This window comes from Dama dama, chromosome 19, assembly GCF_033118175.1.
Source record: "Dama dama isolate Ldn47 chromosome 19, ASM3311817v1, whole genome shotgun sequence".
NCBI classification, from domain to species: Eukaryota; Metazoa; Chordata; class Mammalia; order Artiodactyla; family Cervidae; genus Dama; species Dama dama.
The window spans coordinates 32,037,956-32,056,666 of record NC_083699.1 but is presented as its reverse complement, the minus strand read 5'-3'; the positions used below and the strand labels follow the sequence as shown (position 1 = coordinate 32,056,666).

At 40.9% G+C, this 18,711-nt stretch overlaps 1 pseudogene; it reads left to right on the top strand.

The window, feature by feature from the left end:
* Positions 1-13,204: 13,204 nt before the first annotated feature.
* Positions 13,205-18,491, top strand: LOC133074064 (large ribosomal subunit protein uL5-like; annotated as a pseudogene).
* The last annotated feature ends 220 nt before the right edge of the window (positions 18,492-18,711 follow it).

Below are 18,711 nucleotides of genomic sequence, written 5' to 3'. Positions count from 1 at the left end.
GAGAGATTCTAAAGGACTCAATGCAATATCCTTTCTGAAAGGTTCCTAAGAAACACTTGACAATAACAGTTTTAATTACTAGTTTGAAGCCTTATTCTAAAAACTTTACCTAAAATTGCTCTACTTCACCAGAGTTATCACCATGATCATAATCAGAACTATTAACTAACATTTATTAAGCTGTGTTTATTGCAAACTGCTGCCTCTGAGTGTACAATAGGAATAAGGCAAAGAAAACCAGAAAACCTGACATACTTTGACAAACATATAAAGCAGATAAATACTGAAAGGGAACACAGAGAAATGAAAATGGTTGCACATGACTAGCAAGCAGAGATATGTGTAGGTTTTTAAAAGTTTTGTGTCCTAAATTTGTTTTAAACATTATTGCTTTTAAAAACACATTTAAAATCTTACCCTAAGAAAGTAATTTTACAATCCTAAATTTGGGTTTTAATTTCCAGGGTAACATTTTGGCATGGATTATTTCAGGCTTTCTTCTTTTGCTTATATTATCTCTTTATCTCTAAAAAGACATTATCCTCAATGGTGAAAAATTAATAAGCATTTCCCTTAAAGTCAGGAACAAGACAAGGGTGTCCACTCTCACCACTACTATTCAACATAGTTTTGGAAGTGTTGGCCACAGCAATCAGAGCAGAAAAAGAAATAAAAGGAATCCAGATAGGAAAAGAAGAAGTAAAACTCTCACTGTTTGCAGATGACATGATCCTCTACATAGAAAACCCTAAAGACTCTACCAGAAAATTACTACAGCTAATCAATGAATACAGTAATGTTGCAGGATATAAAATTAACACACAGAAATCCCTTGCATTCCTATATGCTAACAATGAGAAAACAGAAAGAGAAATTAAGGAAATAATACCATTCACCATTTCAACAAAAAGAATAAAATACTTAGGAGTATATCTACCTAAACAGACGAAAGACCTATATATAGAAAACTATAAAACACTGATGAAAGAAATCAAAGAGGACACAAATAGGTGGAGAAATATACCATGTTCATAGATTGGAAGAATCAATATTGTGAAAATGGCTATACTACCCAAAGCAATCTATAGATTCAATGCAATCCCTATCAAGCTACCAACGGTATTTTTCACAGAACTAGAACAAATAATTTCACAATTTGTATGGAAATACAAAAAACCTCGAATAGCCAAAGCAATCTTGAGAAAGAAGAATGGAACTGGAGGAATCAACCTGCCTGACTTCAGGCTCTACTACAAAGCCACAGTCTTCAAGACAGTATGGTACTGGCACAAAGACAGAAATATAGATCAATGGAATAGAAAGATTCAATATAATAGAAAGATCAATATAAATCAATAGAATAGAAAGCCCAGAGATAAATCCATGAACCTATGGACACTCTTCGACAAAGGAGGCAAGGATATACAATGGAAAAAAGACAACCTCTTTAACAAGTGGTGCTGGGAAAACTGGTCAACCACTTGTAAAAGAATGAAACTAGGACACTTTCTAACACCATACACAAAAATAAACTCAAAATGGATTAAAGATCTAAATGTAAGACCAGAAACTATAAAACTCCTAGAAGAGAACATAGGCAAAACACTCTCCGATATAAATCACAGCAGGATCCTCTATGACCCACCTCCCAGAATATTGGAAATAAAAGCAAAAATAAACAAATGGGACCTAATGAAACATGAAAGCTTTTGCACAACAAAGGAAACTATAAGCAAGGTGAAAAGACAGCCCTCAGAATGGGAGAAAATAATAGCAAACGAAGCAACAAAGGATTAATCTCAAAAATATACAAGCAACTCCTGCAGCTCAATTCCAGAAAAATAAATGACCCAATCAAAAAATGGGCCAAAGAACTAAACAGACATTTCTCCAGAGAAGACATACAGATGGCTAACAAACACATGAAGAGATGCTCAACATCACTCATTATCAGAGAAGTGCAAATCAAAACCACAATGAGGTACCATTACACGCCAGGCAGGATGGCTGCTATCCAAAAGTCTACAAGCAATAAATGCTGGAGAGGCTGTGGAGAAAAGGGAACCCTCTTACACTGTTGGTGGGAATGCAAACTAGTACAGCCGCTATGGAGAACAGTGTGGAGATTTCTTAAAAAACTGGAAATAGAACTGCCATATGACCCAGCAATCCCACTCCTGGGCATACACACCAAGGAAACTAGATCTGAAAGAGACACGTGCACTCCAATGTTCATCGCAGCACTGTTTATAATTGCCAGCACATGGAAGCAACCTAGGTGCCCATCAGCAGATGAATGGATAAGGAAGCTGTGGTACATATACACAATGAAATATTACTCAGCCATTAAAAAGAATTCATTTGAACCAGTCCTAATGAGATGGATGAAACTGGAGCCCATTATACAGAGTGAAGTAAGCCAGAAAGATAAACACCAATACAGTATACTAACACATATATATGGAATTTAGAAAGATGGTAACGATAACTCTATATGCAAAACAGAAAAAGAGACACAGATGTACAGAACAGACTTTTGGACTCTATGGGAGAAGGCGAGGGTGGGATGTTCTGAGAGAATAGCATTGAAACATTGATAGCATTGATAGTGTTGATAGTATACTATCAAGGGTGAAACAGATCACCAGCCCAGGCTGGATGCATGAGACAAGTGCTCAGGGCTGGTGCACTGGGAAGACCCAGAGGGATGGGATGGGGAGGGAGGCAGGAGAGGGGATCGGGATGGGGAATACATGTAAATCCATGGCTGATTCATGTCAATGTATGGCAAAAACCACTACAATATTGTAAAGTAATTAGCCTCCAACTGATAAAAATAAATGGAAAAAAACAAACAAAATAAAAGATATAATTTATATAGTTATAACATTTTATTAAAAATATTATAACTATCATTTATATATTATAAATATATTATGTATAATATAAAATATAAATATAATATAATATAATTATATATAGTTACACATAGTTCTATTTATATAACTTGACACATATAATATTTAATAAAGTAGCAACATACTATGTAAGTACACATTCTGTTCTGAAATGTGCATTTTTCACTTAATATATTTGGACAGGTTTCCACCATTTTATATATATGTGTGTGTGTTAGTTGCTCAGTCATGTCCAACTTTTTGCGATCCCATAGACTGTAGTCTGTCAGGCTCCTCTGACTCCGTGGAATTCTCCAGAAAAGAATACTAGAGTGAGTTTCCATTCCTTTCTCCAGAGGATCTTCCTGACCCAGGTTTTGAACCTGGGTCTCCTGCATTGCAGGCAGATTCTTTACTGTCTGAGCTACCTGGATTTACATACTTTTAAAAAAATGATTGTTAAAAATAAGGGTCAGCAAACTATGACCAGTGGGTCACCCACATAGTCTTGTAAATAAATTTTTACTGGAACACTCTATGCTTTTTTTTTTTTTTTTTTTAACTGAATGGACTAAGTTCCTTGGTTGGGTTAATATATATAGACTGCCTGAGATAATAAAAACTTCACCATCACATTAGGTTAATGGGAAATGAAGGTCTTCTTAGTCCTGACAGGAGAAAAGTGTTGACTATCGTCCTCATTACGAACTGTTTTCCATGCTTTTTTGTTTCCATATTTTCTATGGACATTTTTGTGCTATAACTGCAGATTGAGTAGTGCCAAAAGAAATTTTATGGCCCACAACCCCAAAATATTTATTACTTGGCATTTTACAAAAAAAGCCTTCAAATTTCACTGTAGGGATCGTGTATCATTAAGCAATTGCCTATTGATTGATATTTCAATCGTTTCTAATGTTCTGCTGTTACAAATATTCATATAGATTAAATGATAGTTTGATCTCATATTACAGATATTTTGGAAGTCTGTGTCTTTGCACACTTGTGAATATTGACTGATGTATATAAGTTGAAAACTTTTTCACAGTGACATTGATATTAATACATCAGTCATTTCTTTTATAATTTTTGTCTTTAGTATCATGCATAGAAAGGTGGATAGCTACTGGGAACTGGAGTTTTTTTTTGTTGTTTTGCTTGTTTTTCAGCAAATCTAACCTGTGGTTGAATTCTCCAATATGTACTTGGATGGCCCTGCTCATTCTTTTTCCATTTATATCAGGAAAATGGCTAAAAACGAGAGCAGGAAGGGGAGAGCAGCTGCCCATGACACAGCCACTCTGTGCTCTGACTGATGGCTGAGTTAATCTTCCCAGGCTCTGGCTGAACTCTATCTCCAGGCTAAATCCAAATTTTGACTGGCACACTGAGGCACACTGCCTGGGGTCCCACCTTCCCATGACTCTGCCCATGTCTCTAGCTAGCCAGGCACAGCTGAACTCACAGAATGCCAACCTCTCTGGGCTTCCTGAATGCTATACTTTTTTATATGCTTTCCAAACTAGGCTCACACCCTGGGCTGCAGCTTTTTAATGTTTGACCTGCCTTGTTTGTTGTGTGGTCACCAGCTCAGAAAGGCTAACAGAACCAATGCCAAATGAAATTCCCCTTCAAATAGTTCTCAGTGTATGGAACTTGGAATAACGTGTATTTGTACCTCAAGAAAAAAATCCATTATTAAGAAAAATCCAATTAGCCCGCTGAAGATAATGCCTCACATGTACTTTCAAATACCTAAATTACATCACAGTATACTTCTAATACCATCCACAAAGAGATCTGCAGAGGGCAAGAGAGAGAGGACGTGTCTATATTAATAAAGTTAACTTTTGCAATTAGCTATTTTTTTAATGAAAATAAACTGATTCAGAAGACCTAGAGGATGCCATAGGATGCCAGCATAATAATTTACAGACCAGTGTGGAAGTTTCAATAAACTTTAAAAAATACTCTTTCATGAAGTTTATGAGAATTCATTGCCACAGGTTGTTTTTTTGATTTCCTAAAAATTCATTTTCTCACAAATTATACAGAATATCTTGTAAAATGTAAACACATGGAATAGTATTTCTAAAATGCAGTAATTGTTTTCTTTTATCCTCTCTCCTCTTTGTCATTTAGAGCTCTTTCTTTGAATCTTTCAAAGAATTTCCAACTTTCTTTGTAGACTGACAAAATAACTTCAAATCACCCTGGAATCTGTGTATAAACATAGGGTCATTGCATTTCTTTTTGAGAGAATTTGGCTATGACTGCTATTCAGTTTTAAAGATGAAAAATAGCAAATGATAACCTCTCATGATTTTGCCACCTAACTCCAGCCCTTGTTTTCCTGCCTTTTGAGACACTGGGTTGTCAGAGTCTGGATTTTCCCTTAATCGTGTCTTTAGATGGTGATTAGTTTTCTATTACTGCTGTAACATTGCATCACAAAATTCATGGTTTAAAAACAACACAAACTTCTCCTATACTGCTAAAGGTCAAAAGTCCAAAACTGAATCTTACGAGGAATAAATCAAGGTATTCACAGCGCCATGTTTCTTCTGGAGGCTCAAGGGAAGAATCCATGCTTTGTCCTTCTCAGCTTCAGATGTTGCCTGCAACCCTTGGCTCATGGTCCCACATCATTCTGATTTCTGCTTCTGTCAATACATCTCTTTCTCTGACTCTGACACTCCTACCTCTGTTTTATAAGGACTCTTGTGATTATGTTGTGCTCTCCTAGATAATCTAAAATAATCTCCCAGAATCAAGATCCTAACCTTAATTGCATCTGCAAAGTTCCTTCTGCCATGGAAAGGTCCAGGGATTAGAATGCAGAAACCTTTGGGGGGACCATTATTTCGTCCTAATCCAGGCACATGTGCATGCGTGCTAAGTCACTTCAGTCATGTCTGACTCTTTGCAGCCCTATGGACTACCCCAACAGGCTTCTTTGTCCAGGCGAGGATATTGGAGTGGGTTGCCATGCCCTCCTCCAGGGAATCTTCCCAATCCAGGGATCAAACCCATGTCTCTTTTGTCTCCTGCATTGGCAGGAGGGTTCTCTCCCATTGAGCCACCTGCGAAGCCCAATCCAGTCACATACTTGAACCTATTTTATAATTTTGTCTGGATAACTCACTAATGGGAAAACACAATTAATATTTTTTGGTTTTAAAACTAAAGTGTAAAGGCAATAGCTATGTCCATGAAAAGAGACAGAAAAGGATAGTAGGGCAAATACAATTCTGTGATGCTCTATTTCTGTAATTACACAACGTTCTCCCTGCCAGATCCCCTCTTTCATACTTCAGTTCCATCCATTCTCACACCTCTCTGCCTGGCCTTTAATTAAATCTATGATCTACTTTTGGGCATTAGTAACTCCCCATTCTAGGATCAACAAGCTCCCCTACATCCTTGAACATGGTTTTTCTTAAATATAGTTCATGATTCACTACGATTAGAGTTTGGTTTTCCACCAATACCACTGTCATCTCTAATATAGGCCACATCCCATTGTGTTTCCTCATTGCTCACAGGGTAAGGAGGCATTGGTATATTTTATTTCATTGTTACTTCCTACTTTTTCTCCACCACTGCTCTCAGTACCATATGTGTTTTGGAAGGAAGCCCAAGCCATTCACTTACACATCCCTTCCCCCACCTTCTCTAATTATCTATGGAAATTCAGGATACTCTCCACTTTCCTTGATCATTTCAGGATTTTAGTCTTTCTGTCTACCCTATCTACCACCATCAACCTCAAGAGCTGCATACAAACTTCCCAACATTCTAACCTCACAATTCTTCTGAGGACAAATATAATTCCTTAATCGTCACATGCCTCCTCTCCTTGCCAGCTGGAGCAGTAATGCTCACTCATTGATCCTGCCCTGACGTTCCATGGTCAAAGGCTTTGAGAAGCTTTGCATCATCATTTGGAAAGCTCAAAATTCTCCAAGCCAGGCTACAACAATATGTGAACTATGAACTTCCAGATGTTCAAGCTGGTTTTAGAAAAGGCAGAGGAACCAGAGATCAAATTACAAACATCTGCTGGATCATTGAAAAAGCAATAGAGTTCCAGAAAAACATCTATTTCTGCTTTATTGACTATGCCAAAGCCTTTGACTGTGTGGATCACAATAAACTGTGGAAAATTCTGAAGGAGATGGGAATACCAGACCACCTGACCTGCCTCTTGGGAAACCTGTATGCAGATCAAGAGGCAACAGTTAGAACCGGACATGGAACAACAGACTGGTTCCAAATAGGAAAAGGAGTATTTTAAGGCTGTATATTATCACCCTGCTTATTTAACTCATATGCAGAGTACATCATGAGAAACACTAGGCTGAATGAAGCACAAGCTAGAATCAAGATTGCTGGGAGAAATATCAATAATCTCAGATATGCAGATAACACCGCCCTTATGGCAGAAAGTGAAGAAGAACTAAAGAGCCTCTTTAAGAAAGTGAAAGAGGAGAGTGAAAAAGTTGACTTAAAGCTCAACATTCAGAAAACGAAGATCATAGCATCTGGTCCCATCACGGCATGGCAAATAGATGGGGAAACAGTGGAAACAGTGGCTGACTTTATTTTTCTGAGTTCCAAAATTACTGCACATGGTGATTGCAGCCATGAAATTAAAAGGCGCTTACTCCTTGGAAGGAAAGTTATGACCAACCTAGACAGCATATGAAAAAGCAGAGACATTACTTTGCCAACAAAGATCTGTCTAGTCAAGGCTATGGTTTTTCCAGTGGTCATGTATGGATGTGAGAGTTGGACCATAAAGAAAGCTGAGCGCCAAAGAATTGATGCTTTTGAACTGTGGTGTTGGAGAAGACTCTTGAGAGTTCCTTGGACTGCAAGGAGATCCAGTAAGTCCATCCTAAAGGAGATCAGTCCTGGGTTTTCATTGGAAGGACTGATGTTGAAGCTGCAACTCCAATACTTTGGTTACCTGATGTGAAGAGCTGACTCATTTGAAAACACCCTGTTGCTGGGAGGGATTGGGGGCAGGAGGAGAAGGGGACGACAGAGGATGAGATGGCTGGATGGCATCACCGACTTGATGGACATGAGTTTGGGTAAACTCCGGGAGTTGGTGATGGACAGGGAGGTCTGGCATGCTGTGGTCCATGGTGTCACATAGAGTTGGACATGACTGAGCGACTGAACTGAACTGAACTGATCTGAAAGTAAATAGATCTTCCTGCGGTTGAACTCTGACCTTTTTTCTCAGTTCTAGAAACTGAGGTTTGACTAGATGTCAAGAAGTTACCAAGGGATAAAAATGGTTTTCATCTTGCTCCCTTGTGTTTAAGACCTGTGACAGTCTTCTGTCCCCACAGGCCTCCAGGGGTCCTGACCTTGCTCCTCCCCCAGCTCAAGGCTGGGGTTTTATCTGTAACAAATTTTTCTGGCACTTAAAACCTGCCTTTCTGTGTCATCTTCAATCTGAACACTACTTCTGTCGAGAATCCAGCAGCCACATCCATGCTGAGGCTGACCATTCTCTTGGACCCTGAATTTTAAAGGTTCATGTATCTCCTGACCACTATGTTCTGCCTGCCTGGCTAGACGTTCTCCCAGTGCCAACAGCTGGATCTTTATCCTTGATATCTGCTCACCCAAGGAGACTGGTCCAACTTCAATTCAATCTACCCTACCAAGTTTCAATGAAATTTTCTGTGACAAGCTATGAAGTGAGATATGATAATAGCCCCCAAGCTTTCTGCCACTCTCCTACTGTTATCAAATGGGACTTTCCTTATTTCTTTGTTTTCTAGTCACTTACCCCACAGGCTTTTTTCTTGCATTATTTCCTTCCCTCACGGCTCCAGGACATTCCAAAGATTTTAGATTCTCTCTTATCTTGGTTTCTGTACCATCTTCTCTCGGCCAGTATTTCAAACTTGGTAGTTCCTGGGGTCATCATTAGGACCATCTGCAAAACTTCCAGTTCTCTTACGTCTAGGTAACTGGTAGAGTCCTACTTCTCTACCCTCTCTGCTCTGGCCAATAAAATGTAATTGTGAAAAGTCTCATTTCCAGGAAGAAGCTTTAAGAGATAATGCTTCCTCAACCTAAATGTCAACTGATAAATGAATAGATAAAGAAGATGTGTACATATATAATGGAATACTGCTGCTGCTGCTGCTAAGTCGCTTCAGTTGTGTCCGACTCTTCACGACCCCATGGATTGCAGCCTACCAGGCTTCTCCGTCCATGGGATTTTCCAGGCAAGAGTACTGGAGTGGGCTGCCATTGCCTTCTCTGAATGGAATACTACTCAGCCATAAAAAAGAAAAAAAAGAACAAAATAATGTCATTTCCGCAACATGGATGGACCTAGATATTGTCATACTAAGTGAAGTAAGTCAGACAGAGACAGACAAATATCACATCATATCACTATGTGGGGTCTAAAAAAATGATACAAATTAACTTATTTATAAAACAGACCCACAGACTTAGAGAATGAACTTATGGTTACTAGCAGGAAGGCTGGGGATAGGGATAGATTGGAAATTTGGGATGGACTTGTACACATTACTGTATTTAAAACAGATAACCAAAAAGGACCTACTGTATAGCACAGGGAACTCTGTTCACTGTTATCTGGCAGCCTGGATGGGAGGGGAGTTTGGGGGGAAATGGATACATGTGTATGTACGGCTGAGTCCCTTTGCTGTCCACCTGAAACTATCACAACGTTGTTAATTGGCTATACTGCAATATAAAATAAAAAGGTAAAAAAAATTTTAAATAAAATAATATAACCAAAAAGGACCTACTGTATAGCACACAGAACTGTTCAATATCATGTATTAACCTAAGTGCTGCGGTTCATGGGGTCGCAAAGAGTTGGACATGACTGAATGACTGAACTGAACTGACCTGAACTGAAGTGGGGAAAGAATTTGCAAAAGAAAAAAAGCACGTATGTGTGTAACTGAATCACTTTGCTGTAAACCAGAAACTAACACAACATTGTTAATCAATTGTACTCCAATATACAATAAAAAAATTTTTTAAAGAGATAATGCTTCCTTTGCCATATTTTCTTTCCTCTTGCCTCCGTGACCAACAACACACTCTGAGTGAGAAAAGTAGCCCCAACCAACCTGCAATGAACATGGAGCAATAGAAGAAAGAAATCTTTGTTGCTTGAAGCATTTGAGATTAGGGAGTTGTTTTTGTACAGATACTAATCTACCATCTGTTTTCTCCACTAATATTCCAGTCTGTAGTGGACCTGGTATTTTACCTGACCAGTATTCCTTTGAAAACCACCGCTTTTCCACTTTGGGTTTATGTAATTCGTGACTTCAGAGGTGAGTATATGACTCAGAACCAAGCAATCAAACTATCCCATCCTTTTGGCCCCAGCGATTAGCCCAGTGTTGGTCACACTACCCAAGTTGGACCAACTGTAGTTTATATCAGGGTTAGGCTGGAAAATTTGGAGAGAAATTTTTTTTTTTGTATGGACTTGCTTAAGCAGGTAGACTGTATTCTTGGGGCTGTCAGTGGATACTTAGGAAAGTGGAGGCAAACAATGTAGAAAAGCATAGTTTTCACTGTTGGTTTTTTTTTTTTTTTTTTTTTTTGGCAGCGCTGTATGGCATGAGGGAATCTTAGTTCTTTGACTAGGGATCAAACCCACGCCCCCTGCATTGGCAGCATGGAGTATTAACCATTGGACCTCCAGGGAAGTCCAAAGAGTAAAATACAGTTTTGATGATACTGTTTGAGGCATTGGATTTAGCCATGCCATAAATCCTTATACTCCTCAGATTTTCTTGTGATGTAAGCCAATACATTTCCTTTATTCTTTAATTTATTTTAAATTGAGATTTCTGTCACTTGCAACTGAAAAAAAATGCTGATTAAAACAGCTGCAAAGCATTAATGGAAACATCAGGAAACCACACAATTTTCCCTTATACTTTTACCCTAGAGAATATCAACTGAATTCTCACTGGGATCAGCACTCCTCTTGCTCATCTTTATTTACTTCCTATTGTATTCCTCGTGGTACCTTTTTCCAGACATTCTCTATTCTTCTAAATTCCCTTCCTGTTCCCTAAGACGAGCTAGCCTTTCACGTCTCTGAAATCAAATTCATCTGTCTTGAACATTCTCCACTTAAACCCTATTCCTATGTAGTTTCACCTAGCCATCTCTTTCCAAACTTAACCATATCACTTGTTCCTTTCCTGGTCGTTTGTGTCCTGGTTTTCCTCTAATATCTCCAACCACTCCTGTGTCTCCATTTCCTTCCACTGCAACCAGGGAACAGCTGTTCACAGCGTCTACCTGCCCTTTCTTCCAGTGTGCAGACTCCTGTTATCTGTTCCTTTGGCTTCATCTGTCACCCACAGGCAAAGGGCTCTCAAATCCAGTCTTGGCCTGCTAGGCTTTTGCATTCACATGCCCCAGTTGGAAAAACACCTCACACTCACCATGTCCAAAAGTAAAATTATTCTTCTCTTTCAAAATTCAAGCTCCGAATTATTCTGAGAAATCTCAGTTTCTCTCCTCTGTATCTTCAGGTCCAATTAGTTACTATGTCATATCAATATTACCCTATAGTACTTCTCCAAACTATACCCTCCTTACTACAAACATACTTGTAGTTTGGGCTTTTATTATCTATTTTGCAGACTCATGCAATCATTGCTTCAGTATCCATAGAAACTGGGTTTCTATGGCCAAAAACAAAATGGAATAAAAAGATACAAACTGAAATAAGTTTTTGTTTGCTACCTCTTGTCCAGGGACATACATCAGCTCAGAACTCTCAGGTGAATGATTGCTGCTGCTGCTGCTGCTAAGTCGCTTCAGTCGTGTCCAACTCTGTGCAACCCCATAGACGGCAGCCCACCAGGCTCCTCCATCCCTGGGATTCTCCAGGCAAGAATACTGGAGTGGGTTGCCATTTCCTTCTCCAATGCATGCATGCTAAGTCGCTGCAGCCATGTCCAACTCTGTGCGACCCCATGGACAGCAGCCTACCAGGCTCCTCTGTCCACGGGATTCTCCAGGCAAGAATACTGGAGTGGGTTGCCAGATTGCTAGACCCCTGTTATTTATTTTCACAAGTTATATCTCAGTATTTCATATCTGCAATGATATCCTCAGGAAATCTCATGCTCAGGGGCCACTGCTGCAAAATTCTTTCAGAGTCCTCATGGTCCCACAGAAAAGTTTCAAACAAGCTGCTGCAAAAGGTTTTCCAGAACTCATTTTTTTCTGTGAGAGAATGTTTGCCCAGTCTTGTCCCAGACTCTGACTTTTTCATTACACTACTATCCTGAAAAGGTTTTTGTAACAGAGTCCAACAATAAACCATATTATAAAACTCTCAACTATAGATGTATAAACCTGTAAGAATTTCTCTAACAGTGATCATCTACTCAGCTTCCCACAGGCAAATGACTCTCAAATCTATACATTCCAGTCTTGGCCTCCCTTTTTAGCTCATTCTCTTCAGAAAATGGTTCCAGTTCCTTTCTTGAAGGACAACATGGATCACTCTTTAAAAAATTCAGTGATCCCTACTAGCTACAAAATCCAGCCCAAAGTCCTTTGCGTGGTGTCTCAGTCCATTTGGGCTGCTATAACAAAATACTATCAGCTGTGTAGCTTAATACAGTTGACCCTTGAGCAAGGTAGGAATTAGGGGCACCTACCCTCTGTGCATTCAAAAATCCAGGTATAATTTATAGGTAGTCCTCCCTACACAAGACTCATCCGTATATATAGCTCTGCACCTGGAATTCAACCAACGAGAATTGTGTAGTATTGCAGTATTTACTATTGAAAAAAATCCACATGTAAGTGGACGTAAGCAGTTCAAACCCTTATTGTTCCAGGGTCAACTGTAAACAACAGAAATGTATTTCTCATAGTTCTGGAGGCAGAGAAATCCAAGATCAAGGTGTCGGCCTCTCTCCTTGGCTGGACGACCACTTTCTGTCTCTGCCTTCACATGGTCCTTCCTCTGTGTGCATCCATGTCTCTGTCCCAATTTTCTGTTCTTATAAGGACATCAGTCATATTGGATTAGGACCAATGAGTCTTAAAGATCTCATTTAACTTAATTACCTCCTTAATGAGCACTTGTCAGTAATCCTGTCTTTGAAAAGTAGATCTGACTTAGACATGCAGAAATAGGGGATGCTGTAAGGTTGCATTATTATGAACAAAGTCCCAAAACCAGGCAAGGAAACCTCAGGGAGTAATGAGTGGCCAGTTTGGAAACCTGGCTAGAGAAACAGGTGTGGGAGATGAGGATGGATAGGTGGTGTCACGAGCTGAACTGGGTCCCCCCAGATTTACATGTTGAAGTCCTAATCCCCAGGATCTCGGAATGTACCTGTATTTGGAGATACATTCTTCAATGAGGTAATTAAGGCAAAAAGCACAGAGGTACCTGGTGGGCTACGGTCCATGGGGTCGCAAAGAGTTGGACACAACTGAAGCAACTTGGCATGCAAGCACATAAGGTAAAACGAGGTCTTTAAGGTACACCCTAATCCTAACCCTAACTATCTTTTATAAAGTCTCTGCAAACACTGAATTAGCCACTATTCTGAACCACTTCTCCTAAAGGAAATACAGGATTAGGTTCCTGCGAGCCTCTGATTACATTTTCATCAACCAATGAACACATATTCGTTTTAGGTGTGTCCTGTTTGTGCCTGCACATGCGCGTGTGCTAAGTCACTTCAGTCATGTCTGACTCTCTGCGACCCTACAAACTGTAGCCCGTCAGGCTCCTCTGTCCATGGGATTCTCCAACCAAGAAGACTGGAGTGGGCTGCCCCTCCTGCATGAAATCTTCCCAACCCAGGGATCGAACCCATGTCTTTCATGTCTCCTGCATTGGAGACATGTACCACTAGTACCACCTGGAAAGCTCCCTGTTCTGTTTAAAGATGCCTTATTTAATATACATTGTTGATTCATTAACACTGAACTAACAACCAGCTGCACCATAACTCATGCCTGAATAAAGCTTATCTAACACTGTATTTTTCCTCTATGGCACCTCACAGCCTTCTTGTACCAAGAATATCAGACAGCACTTCACCACTATGCTTGGAAGTCATTCTAAATAGCAAAATCACAAGAAAAAGCACAAAAAATAAAAAAACATGGCACTAAATAGACCATAAAAAGATTACTTGTTTACAGTCTGAACTGAGCTGGGAAGACACATGTTGAGCAACTCAAATTTTTCATTGCACTGCACGTGCTTGTGAATGACTACACAAGTGCCTCAAGTATTGATCTTGGAGTCAGAGATAAACTCTAGCAAGTAGATGAATTCGAAAATATGAAATCTTGGACTTCCCTGGTGGTCCAGTGGTTACGAATTCACCTGCCAGTGCAGGGGACAAGGGTTTGATCCCTAGTCCAAGAAGATTCCACATGCCACAGGGCAGCTAAGCCCATGCGCCATAACTACTGAAGCCTGCATGCCTTAGAGGCCATTCTTGCAGCAAGAGAAGCCTGCACACTGCAACTAAAGAGTAACCTCTGCTTGCTGCAACTAGAGAAAGCCCACAAGCAGTTATGAAGACCCAGTGCAGCCAAAAATAAATGAATAAAAAAACCAGAATGTGAAATCTGTAAGTAATGAGGATCGACTATACTATTAATCCCATTTTATAGATAAGGAGACTAAGACTTACAGCAGTTAAGATCTTTCACAAGGTCACTGCTTGTGAAGTTGGCACAGCCAGGATTCGAATTTCACCTTGTAGAAGATTTTTTTTTTCACCTGTACTGAGTCAGGATAGGATAAACAGAGTTGAGGAAATCAGTCAAGCACACTAATACAGAGGCTGCAAATAGCGAATAGCCTTTGCAAAAACTTGCCAATTACATAAAGCATGCTTTCTGGGAATGACACCAAAATATTAGTGAAGAGCAGTTTCACACTTTAAACAAAGAGGATTGTTCTTAGAAGTACAGTAGTAATAGATTTATCTGATGGTTCTGGAGCTCAAGTGACCAAAACCCACAGTGTTTGTTTCTGCAGAGTTTAAGTTGTCATCTTCTCAATACAATTCTGTTTGGGGAAAAAAAAAATAAGTACATTCACACCCAGGCATTACATAGTATACAAAAGCATAATCAGAGACATATTATAATAGGGCAATTCAAGGAATTAGTGGTCAAGTCTGTAAAGGGGCCTTCATGCACCAAAAGCATAGTGTATAAGCCATTAAAAAAAAAAAAAAAGCATTTATTCATCCAGAAAACCACTAAGCTGCCACTTGAATGTCAGGTCCTCAACATTAGGGTGAAAATGAAATAGTTGCTGCCCTGGCCATAATCACAGAACAGTTCCTGAGGCAGGTGGAACTGTGTGTGCCTGTGTGTGTTCCGTGGTATTTTTTCTCCTCTTCTCTCCCTCCCATACCTAAGGCACCAGGAACGATAAGCAAGGACAACCAGAGGTTCCAGGAATCCAGGGCAGCATCTTTTCTCTAGTTGCCAATCAGGGGCTTCTCATTGCAGTGGCTTCTCTTGTTGTGGAACGTGGGCTCTACAGCATGGGGAAGGCTTCAGTAGTTGTGGCACATGGGCCGAGTTGCTCTGCAGCACGTGGGATCTTCCTGGAACAGGGATCCGAGACATGTCTCCTGCATTGGCAGGCGGATTCTTTACCACTGACCCACCTGTGGGCGAGCCCTTTCTTGCACCTTGTCTTCCCAGAGCTGCTACCCAGACATCACCACAAGTCCCTGATTTTCTTCCTGCCCTCTGACCTCCCTTTGGGAAATACACCTCCTCTTTCCAGCCTCTAAATAAGATAGTCCTAGGAGTCAGTCCACAAATCTCTCTTCTATCTCTTCTCACTCCCTAAGTGATCTTATCCAATCTCAGGAGTTTTTTAATTAATTGTTTTTTCTGGCCATGCCACTCAGCATGTGAGATCTCAGTTCCCTGACCAAGGATTGAAACTGCACCTCCTGCAGTGGAAGCCCAGAGTCTTAACCACTGGACCACCAGGGAAGTACCCAGTCTCAGGGTTTTAAATTCAGTCAAAGACTCAACGAGAAACAGATGGCTCACTGAAATTACAGTAATTCAAGTAGGGCTCACTACAGGTACTATTTGTAAAGGCATAAGGACAGCAGTGGGGCTTCCCTGGTGGCTCAGGTGATAAAGAATCTGCCTACAATGCAGGAGACCCAGGTTCGATCCCTGGGTCAGGAAGATCCCCTAGAGGAGGAAATGGCAACCCACTCCAGTATTCTTGCCTGGAGAATCCAATGGACAGAGGAGCCTGGCAGGCTGCAGTCCGTGGGGGCAAAAAGAGTCAGACAAAACTGAACAACTAACACTTCACTTCACGGACAGCAGTACTCTGAGGTTAGCAGGGGGAGGGGGTCTGCTCCCCCAGGACTAGAAGGGGGTAAAGAGAGGGGGCAGTGACTACGTTTGGAGAGACAGCTGTGTGGAGGCCTGCCTGACAGGAGCTGTAAATTTTCATGGAGGGGCTCAGGCAGCTAAGGGGAACTGAAGGGAGGGAGCTGGGGAATAAGTCACCCCACCTTGCTCTCCTTTCTTCTGATGTGCTGCCAGCGGCTGAATCCAGCTGGACACCAGAAGGTTGGAGTCCACTGACTTAATCCATAGGGATTAGTCTGTATGAAGGCAGGGAGCAGGGTGGAATAGCGTGGGGAAAGAATCTGGAAGGCCTGCAGAGATGTCCCCCATGCTCTCCTCTGTGGAAGAGTCACAAATTTGCATAGCACCAACCTTAACTTTTTGAGTTGAATCACAGTGGCCCATTGGCCACCCAAATTTTCACTTGAGGGTCCCATGCCCAGGCCTGGTCCCTGCCTATTCGGTTCCTTCCCTACTCCTTCCCACTCCCCTCCCAGTTTTACCACCATTCACTTGATAGCTTAGGCCCAAACCTAGCTTTCATCCCTGAATCATTGATTTCTCTTACACCCAATCCATGAGCAAGTATGTCAGCTCCACTTTTTGTGTGTGTGACAGAGAGAGACATCAATGGTTTAATGGATAGGATTCAGCTCCACTTTAAACTAATGTCCAGGGCATTTCTTGGGAGTCCAGTGTTAGGACTTCGTGCTCTCACTGCTAAGGGCCCAGGTTCAATCCCTGGTTGGGGAATTAAGATCCCACATCCCACAAGACACATGGTGTGGCCAAAAAAAAAAAAACCCAAACAAACATAGTGTCTAGAATGTGGATACTCCTCATCACCTGCACAGCATCCAACCTCATCCATACCCACATATATCTTGCTTGTATGAATGCAACAGATGACTACCTGGCTTCCCCACCTCTTCTGGCTCCCACTACAGTTGATTCCACTTTGGGCTCCGCTAGGTCCACATAGTAACTAGAGTGATTTTTCTCTAGTCACTCTCTAACTCCTTACCCTGTTTAAATTTTCTCCATAGGAACTCTCCACATAAATGCCTGTCATATGTCTATTCAATTATTTATTTATTGTCATTTTCTCCATTAAAATGTAGGTTTTATCTTCTTGTCATCCCCTCAGTTGAAACGATTATTCCTTTTTTAAAAAAATAATTTGATTTGTTTATTTTTGGCTAGGGCACACAGACTTCAGTAGTTATGGCACGTGGGCTGAGTAGTTGTGGTTCCTGAATTCTAGAGCTCAGGCTCAATAATTGTGGCACATGGGCTTAGCTGCTTCAAGGCATGTGAGATCCTCCCAGGCCAAGGGTTAAAACAGTGTCTCCTGCATTGGTAGGCAGATTTCTCACCACTGAGCCACAAGGGAAGCCCTGAACTATCTCTTGAGTGAAAAAAAAAAAAGAATAATATCTCTGCAAAAGACACTACTAAGAGAATGAGAAGACAAGCCACAGACAGGAAGAAAATGTTTGCAAAAGACATATTTGATAAAGGACTACTATCTAAAACAGGCAAAGAATCTTTAAAATTCAGCAATTAAAAGACCACTTGATTAAAAACTGGGCCAACATCCTGCCACTTCACTAAAGAAGAGACACAGATACTCTTCCTGTTTTCCATCACAGCTCAGAATCAGAGTGGAAAGGAGAGCCCCATGTGGGGACTTCCCATCTGTAAGCTCTGCCTCAACCTCTCTGGCAGGGAGAGCAGACACTGGCTGACCTGGGCAGCCTCAGGGCAGGAGCAGCCCACAGGCCAGACCCCTGTGTTCGCCAAAGCTAGATACGCCATCAGGTCCTTTGGTATCAGGAGAAATGAAAAGATTGCCATCCATTGTGTGGCCAAGGGAGAAGAAATCCAGGAGAGAGGTCTAAAGGCACAGAAGTGTAAGTTAAGAAAAAAAGAACTGCTCAGATACTGGAAACTTTGGTTTGGGGATCCAGGAACACATCAATCTGGCAATCAAATGTGACCCAAGCACTGGCGTCTACGGTCTGGGCTTACACGTGGTGTTGGGTAGGCCAGGTTTCAGCATCACAGAAGGGCAGAACAGGCTGCACTGGGGACAAACAGAGACTTAGAATATAGGCCATGCACTGCTTTCAGCAGAAGTATGATAGGATCATCATTCCTGGCAAATAAATTCCTGTTTCTTTCCGAAAGGCCAAGAAAGTATACCTGAAACTAATATAAAATGTCAGATATATATTAATGAAAAGATTTAATTATGAAGAAGCCAATAGGACTTCCCTGGTGGTACACTAAATAGGAATCTGCCTGCCAATGCAGGGGACACGGATTTGAATCCTGGACTGGGAGGAGTCCATGTGCCACTGAGCAACTAAGTCCATGTGCCACAGCT